Raw genomic sequence first — 8,846 nt, forward strand, 5'->3', positions numbered from 1 at the left:
GAAGATTGTTTAATAAATCCCAGTGTCCATGTTTCATTCTGTTTATCATGGAAATAGAACATGACGTGTAGAATATGTAGAATAGAATATTATTTACTGCTGTATAATTGATACCACAATACTGCACATTTCTACAGGATCGCAAACAATCCTGTATTGATCATAAGCAAATACATACAGTGCCTATAGAAAGTCTACACCCGTTGAATCTTTTTCACATTTTATTGTGTCAGTGCCTCAGAGTTGTGAAAAAATATTAAAAATACAAAACAGAAATATCATAATTGGTTAAGTCTCCACCCCCCCCTGAGTGAATACTTGGTGTAAGCACATTTGGCACAAATTACAGCTGTGAGTCTGTTGAACTAGGTCTCTACCAACTTTGGCAATATTTGGTCATTCTTCTTTACAAAACTGTTCATGCTATGTCAAGTTCCTTGGGGAGCGTTGATGGACAGCAATCTTCAAGTCATGCTACAAATGTTCTATTGGATTTAGGTCGGGGCTCTGATCGGCCACTCAAGGACATTTACCTTTTTATTCCTTAGCCACTCCACCGTAGCTTTGGCTCTATGCTTCGGGTCGTTGTCATGCTGAAAGGTGAACTTCTGTCCCAGTTTCAAATTCTTGCAGATGGCAGCAGGTTTTCCTCAAGGACTTTTCTGCACATTGGTCAATGAATTACACCTTCTATTCTGATAAGTGCCCTAGAAAATATCCCCATAACATGATACTGCCACCAACATGCTTCACAGTAGGTATGGTGTTCTTTGGGTGATGTGCCACGCTGGGCTTGTAACGCTTTGCATTTTTGTTTCGTCAGACCACAAACGTTTTTGTCACATGGCTACAGAATCTCCCAAGTCTTTTTTTGCTTACTTCAAACGGGATTCAAAGTGGGGTTTCTTGCGTAATGGCTTCCAGCTTGCCACCCTAACATATATACTTGGGATATTGTCGTCACATGCACACATGCAGCTCTTTCAAGGGTGCCATTGGACTCTTGTTAGCCTCTCTGATCAGTCTTCTACTTGCTCGGTCATCCGGTTTGGAGGAATTGCCTGATCTAGGCAGGATCTTTGTGGTGTGTTACTACACCTTCCACTTCTTAATAATCAGCTTGATATTCAAGGACTTGCATGGTACTGTTCCTTGACAACGAAGTCTATGAAGTCTATGAAGTCTATGAGGTTTAATGACTGAGAGTGTGAATCCCCGCCTGCCTTGCTGTCTGACAGCCTCTGTATTTCCAGTGGAACAGCAGCTTGCAACCTGTCCTCCAGATCTCTAGGAGGTGTATTGTTTACAGACCAGGACCCAGGGCCAGGTGAGGAGCAGAAGAGACCGCAGAGTGTTCCAGAGATAGGAGTGGGTCGAGAGAACAGAGGAAGAGTAGGGGTGTGAATGCTGCGGAATAGAATGTCGAAACAATGGGACTTCAGATCATAAAAACAACATCAGATAATCCCCTTGAGTAGAGAATGCAGAGATTTTTTTCAACATCCTCCAATTCTATCTGCAGAGATTCATCTTCTATCGCCTGACTAGTCTTATGGAATGTGTTGTACAGTACTACAACAATATGCCACATGGTGGCACACCACACCATTAGACCTCATCCGTACTGTTCGGAGCTTTCTTTCTCATCAACCCTTGTATGCTTTGATTGAAGGTACATTTGACGACAACGTCTCTTTCAGAGGGTTAACCAGATCTCTTGCCTCTTCCTCGGGTCTCCGAACAGCTCCACAACCAGAGAAGCGAAGACCCCCCACACATCCGTCCAGCTCTTCCTCCCAGAAGCCGTCATCCACCTCTTCCTGGTGGTAGCGCAGGTGTCTGATGACTGCCACTTTTAGGAATGTCAGCTCCTCTGCCCCCTGGCCCTGGTACCCATTCGGTGCCCGCGCCAGACCTGTGTCACAGAGCACACCCACACTCGGAAATCAGAGACAATAATACATGGGGGAAAACGTTGATTATATTACTAATGATTAACAAGATGGAGACACAGTAATATCAATTACACATTGAACCTGGAATTTGGTGAATCGTCTCACACGCATTCAGAGGTGGGAGAGAGGAACTGGCTTTCTGGTTATTGTTGAGCGATGATTCTTAAGAGAGGAGAGCTTCTACTAACCCCCAGAGTGAGGGGAAGCGGCCCTGCTCCTTCTTGGAGGGTTCTGATGAAGAACCGGAGCTGTTCAAGGACCAGTCCAGCTGGGGACCAGGGATGCCCAGCTTAAGGTAAGCAGAGGAGCCTTCTGCTAGGGACAACAGGAACTGCAGGTACCTCTCAGGGACATAGCCAACCTGGCCTGCTGCATTATGGGCCTGCAAAAAGAGCACACATGCAGTGATGCTCAAAATTAGGGCTTTATTTATTCAATTATGGCATCTCAATAGATTTCAAAACTGTTATGGGTCAGTAAGGATGAGGTTGCGACCTCGTACATCTCTCACACAGGAAGGGCAGTAGTTTGTTTACTCTGTGCTGCGTATAAACAAGAAGTGAGGAGACTGCAGCAGTTTGGTAGAGGGTAATTGTACTGTAGTCAATGTATGGGACCAACTGACTGCTACAGTAAATAGCACTGTTCATGTAGGCATAAGATGCGTCTTAAATGGCACCCTATTTCCTCTATGGCACGCTATTCGCCCATAGGCCTCTGGTCAAAAATAGTGCACAATATATAGAGAATAGGCTGCCATCTGTGGCGCAGCCAGAGAGAAACCTGTCCTTTACCTTCAGCCAGTCCTCCATGTCTCCCTCCTCTATCACCTGAAGCTCCTCCCCCTCTTTGATTGATAAGATAATCTCCTTGGCAGGCCTACAAGAATAATGGGCGGGGCCAATTGCACACTATAAAACCTGAGACTAAAATCCCATTCCTGTAATATTGACTTTGCACGCTTTCATTTCCAAAACAGTAAGTTATGATATTCTCACCTGATGGCTGTGGAGAACCCTGCAAGCCAAGGGCATCGAGCACAAAGTCGAATCAATGAAAGTGTCACCATCTTTATCATATTCGTCAAAGTCTGTAAACTCAGACTCGTTCTCGGAGATGTCTTCGTTGGACATATCTGCCTCGCTCAGCCTCCTGTCCCTCTCTAGCTACTCGTCTGCCTGGGTCATGGCGGTGCTCGCCAGCCTGGACTCCTGGCTAACCTGGACACACACACACATGCACCTTTCTACCACCTGTCACCACGTCTCTCACAGGCACTTTGTCCGAGATTGATTTTATTCAGTCAAACTTTTTACAGCCACACCTAGCACATTGTCACACCTCAGACACGATACATCAACACCTTAAAGATGGAATCCGCATTTGGAGGAACAGCACCACTGTTCGCCCCCAGCGCCCCTTGTTATTGTTTTGTTGATTAATCAGAAGGGAGGAGGGTCTGGCAGAGTGGGGGGGGGACGGGGGGGGACAGTGTTTGTTGTTTCACCAATTAAGGATGAGAGATTTCATCATTATACAGCACAGCAAAACAAGGGTTGTCGTCAACAAGGACATCTGGGGTGGGCATTAGCATCATACTAGGGTAATATTAGCAGCATATTGTCTGCATTATTCTTCCTAAACCCAACGTCTGTCCCGTAAAGTAAAGGAAAGAAACATGGTTTTCCAGGCCACTGCAAAGTCTTGATCACCATTTTTTTTTTAAGACAAAGACAACCGAGTAAAGCAGGAGGAGGTGGATACCAGGTGTGTGGATTGAAGGAACAGTGCCAACTGACTCATGGTGCCGGCAGCATTTGCATTTGTCCTTGTGTGATGTGGGAAGTAGACAGTGACTCACGCGTTCCGTTCGGATACAGATACGGGGCAGACACCTGCCTCAATGGGCCAGGCAGAGTGCAGGAGAGAGCCCTGCCATTAGATCTACGAATGGATCTAGTTGTACAAAGCATCCTGCATCTGCAGGGGCTTGTCTATAGGCCTAGGACACATGATGCAGCCTTCGTTTCTTTCTTCATCACACACACCACTCACTTAGCATAAAATAGCTTCGTCCACCTCTGCAGAAGGCTAACACGGGTGAATAAAAGAGGAACTCTGGTCTGTTAACAGAGCCTGCTTAAAGCTTAGTTGCTACATCAATTTGGACTTATAAATTAATGATATATACCCATTGATTCCTGAAGAGTAGAACTTATAAATGCCTCATGGGCTTAGTTCAACGATCCCACCCATTTGGGTACCCATCAGAACCCAAAATATGTGCTTGTTTGTAAACAATGTAAATGTAAACAAACACTGTATAGCCTTAAAATACTATAATGTTGATATCATGGACGGTCAGTCCTGGAGCTCTATTGTTTCAGAATGCACACCTTTAGGGGTGGCAGGGTAGCCTAGTGGTTAGACTAGTAACCGGAAGGTTGCAAGTTCAAACCCCCGAGCTGACAAGGTACCAATCTGTCGTTCTGCCCCTGAACAGGCAGTTAACCCACTGTTCCTAGGCCGTCATTGAAAATAAGAATTTGTTCTTAACTGACTTGCCTGGTTAAATAAAGATAAATAAAATAGGAAGAACAGGAGAGGTAAAGCTGGGATTATCTCACACACAAAGGACCATTCACTCCATGAAAATGTAAACATTTTCACCACAATCAGGCTTTTATCAAAACAGCCTTGTGGATATTAATTGCCATATAATGGTGTTTACATGGTAACCAAGGAGAGTGGTATCAAAGCGAGCCACACCTTGTCTGTAGGGGCAACCTGGAAGTGAAAGCCGGCCGTTCTGGTGAAGGCCGGGGACTCCAGGAGGAAAAACAACCAAACAAATCTGTCTGACTGACTCCCACAGAACAGAACATTCTGCCTGGCCACCGTCAGCAGTGTAGGGTGTAGGGTTTTACTGTGAAAAGAGCTCCAGTGGGTCCCACGCCTGACCTCACCTTGGTGGAGTTTTCGCAGATCTCACTAAAGTCGCTGTGCGTGGACTGGTAGGTGTTGATATCTGTGCAGCACAGCAGAGTGAAGTTCTCTCGGATTTGGTCATACAGGTCGCCGTACAGTCTCTGTTGGGTAAATGCAGAAGTGAGAACTGGGGTTATGGCTGAAGCCCTCATGCCAGACAAAATCAGAGGTGTTTTTAATCAACTGATTCATAATGAATTGCATTTGTTACTGCAATAGTAAGAGTTGAGTCACAGAGAGATTTCCCTTGAGTGAGAGATGAAGAGGCACATTCAAGTAGATTGTGGTGTTATGAATGTTCTGTGGGGAAAATAACCCTTAAATTAATGTTTTCTGCTGAGCTGAACTTTTGACTCACCTGATTACTTTGCAAAGGCAAAAAGTGAAAAGAAAACATATGAGGATTTCATATTTGGGTTAATTTGGCTGACGTTGGTGCTCTCAGCTCTACAGCTAAGACAACCACAGACAGGAAATGATTAAAGTCATACACACAAAGGAATGTTTTTTTTTAAGTGATAAGAGGGACGTCTGAGAGTGCAGACTATGCAAAGTGCTCATTCCTATAAGAGCCCATCTAATATGCCTAAGACAACAGCCAATGATGAGAATCCAGAGAGACAGTATGAAGTTTGGAGATACCAGGTGGTCTTACCCTCATGATGGCAGTCAGCTCTGCAGTGTAGTAGTACTGGTGATGGGATTTGATGGAAGGTACTCATTACGCACCTCTGTCAGTCTCTGGTCATACTCTTTGAGCTTGGCATTCAGCTGGACAAGGGTAACAGGGAGGAGTGAGTAGATTATAAAATGTGCTCCATTTTGCAATAAATTCTAATATTACAGGTAATCAAAAGGCAAAGGGTAAGGTGTCTAAGTAGAGGACAATATTTAAAAACTCAACTACATTATTCGTACATGCTTTATTGAAGGCATTTCTACATAGTAAAGCATGTAACCGATCGCAAACCATTAACCTTTTGGAAATATGTGTATTCCAAGGGCGCAACTTTCACTGGGGACGGGGTGGGGGGGACATGTCCCCCCATTTTTGTCCCCCCAGTTTTATCACTGGAATGTGATACAAAACGAGGCAACGGTGTGCTTTAGGACCATGCGCACGCCTCCAAGTGGTCGGGTAGGCTGTCTGGAGTGTTTATCAGACTGGATAATAAAAAATAAAAAATTATACATGTATGTTATGTCCTCTCCAGTTCTAAAACCAAAGTTGTGCCCCTGGTGTACTCTACAGTGCCTTCGGAAAGTATTCAGACCCCTTGACTTTATCCACATTTTGTTAGATTACAGACTTATTCTAAAATTGATTAAATCTTTCTTATCCCTCATTGATGGGTTCTGACTTCTAAACTTGAAATAGGGTTAATTATCAGGTGTCCAATGGAAATGAAGAGAGCCAGAGTCTGGTTTCCACACCAGAAGTTAATGGTTATCTGTAGGATAACCTTTTACATGAATAAACTTGGTTTGAGCTTTTACAGTTATCCGTCAGTTTTTACCCTGTTATTTAGAACCTAACATCATCAATCTACACACAGTACCCCATAATGACAAAGCAAAACAGGTTTTTAGAAATGGTTGCAAATAAATAAAAAATAAATAAAAATAAAAACGAAAATATAACATTTACATAAGTATTCAGACCCTTACACAGTACTTTGTTGAAGCACCTTTGGCAGCCTCGAGTCTTCTTGGGTATGACGCTACAAGCTTGGCACACCTGTATTTGGGGAGTTTTTCCTATTTTTATCTGCAGATCCTCTCAAGCTCTGTCAGGATGGATGGGGAGCGTTTCTGCACAGCTATTTTCAGGTTTCTTCAAAGATGTTCGATCGGGTTCAAGTCCAGGCTCTGGCTGGGCCACTCAAGGACATTCAGAGACATGTCCAGAAGCCAGTCCTGTGTTGTCTTGGCTGTGTGCTTATGGTCATTTTCTTGTTGGAAGGTGAACCCTCGCCCCAGTCTGAGGTCCTGAGCGTTCTGGAACAGGTTTTCATCAAGGATCTATCTGTACTTTTCTCTGTTCATCTTTGCCTCAATCCTTACTAGTCTCCCAGTCCCTGGCGCTGAAAAACATCCCCACAGCATGATGCTGCCAACACCAGGCTCCACCGTAGGGATGGTGCCAGGTTTCCTCCAGACCTGACGCTTGGCATTCAGGCCAAAGAGTTCAATCTTGGTTTCATCAGACCGGAGAATCTTGTTTCTAATGGTCTGAGAGGCTCTAGGTGCCTTTTGGCAAACTCCAAGCAGGCTGTCGTGTGCCTTTCTGGAAGGTTCTCCCATCTCCACAGAGGAACTCTAGAGCTCTGTCAGAGTGACCATCGGGTTCTTGGTCACCTCCCTTCTCCCCCAACTGCTCAGTTTGGCCGGGCGGCTCTAGGAAGAGTCTTGGTAGTTTCAAACTTCTTCCATTTAAGAATGATGGGGGCCATTGTGTTCTTGGGGACCTTCAATGCTGCAGAAATGTTTTGGGACCCTTTCCCAGATCTGTGCCTCGACACAATCCTGCTCTACGGACAATTCCTTCGACTTCATGGCTTGGTTTTTGCACTGACATGCACTGTCAACTGTGGAATCTTATATAGACAGGTGTGTGCCATTCCAAATCATATCCAATCAATTGAATTTACCACAAGTGGATTTCAATCAAGTTGCAGAAACATCTCAAGGATGACCAATGGAAACAGAATGCACCTGAGCTCAATTTCGAGTCTCATAGCAAAGGGTCTGAATACTGGAAATAAGGTATCTGTTTTTTACATTTGCAAATATTTATAAAAAACTGTTTTTGCTTTGTTATTATTGGGTATTGTGTGCAGATTGCTGAGGATTTTTTTTTAAATGTAATACATTTTAGAATAAGCCTGTAACGTCACACAATGTGGAAAAGTTAAGGGGTCTGAATAGTTTCCGAAGGCACTGTAGCAACTAGCCAGGTGACATTTATGCGGTGGTGGTGGGGTACTTCGGCCTGTACACACCTGCATGTGTGTCAGACTACATTACGTAGCCTACCATTGAACACATTTTTCTGCAAGCCTGTACTAAATGGAAAAATCCATGGTCACACTTCTTGGATCTGAAAAAGGTCAGATGAGGATATGTGATAGAAATAATAATAGCAAGACTCTTATTGCCATTATTATAGATAATGATCAATTAACATAAAATATGCACTTCAAGTGCGTATCTGAACATCTAGAATGCAATAACTACAGGTTTACATAACATCTAACATCCCATTACCTGCTCCCTCACAGATGTTGAACTCTCTAACTATGGAACAGTGGGAAGCAGCATTAATTTAAGGCAATAAACTGGGGGAAGAAACAGGCCTAGAGTAAGAGTATCATTGTTGGAAAGATCAATCAAAAAATAGATATGGTTTTCCACTACATCACCAAAAGTATGTGGACACCTGCTCGTCGAACATCTCATTCCAAAATCATGGGCATTAACATGGAGTTGGTCCCCCCGTTGCTGCTATAACAGTCTCCACTCTATTGGGAAGGCTTTCCACTAGATGTTGGAACATTGCTGCGGAACCTTGCTTCCATTAAGCCACAAGAGCATTGGTGAGGTAGGGCACTGATTTTGGCATTCCAATTCGTCCCAAAGGTGTTCGACGGGGTTGAGGTCAGTCTCTGTGCAGGCCAGTCAAGTTCTTCCATACCGATCGACAAACCATTTCTGTATGGACCTCGCTTTGAGAACAGGGGCATTGTCATGCAGAAACAGGAAAGGGCCTTCCACAAAGTTTGAATCACAGAATCATCTAGAATGTCAATATACAGTATGTTGTAGCATTAAGACTTCCCTTCACTGGAACTAAGGGGACTTGCCCGAAAGATGAAAATGAGTCCCAGACCATTATTCCTCCTT

The 8,846-nt window shown here is 44.1% G+C and overlaps 1 pseudogene; it reads right to left on the bottom strand.

Annotated features, from left to right (window-relative positions):
• Positions 1-208: 208 nt before the first annotated feature.
• On the bottom strand, positions 209-5,604 carry LOC135572064 (F-BAR and double SH3 domains protein 1-like; annotated as a pseudogene).
• Between the last annotated feature and the right edge of the window lie 3,242 nt (positions 5,605-8,846).

This window comes from Oncorhynchus nerka, linkage group LG6 (assembly GCF_034236695.1).
Source record: "Oncorhynchus nerka isolate Pitt River linkage group LG6, Oner_Uvic_2.0, whole genome shotgun sequence".
In the NCBI taxonomy this organism is placed as follows: Eukaryota; Metazoa; Chordata; class Actinopteri; order Salmoniformes; family Salmonidae; genus Oncorhynchus; species Oncorhynchus nerka.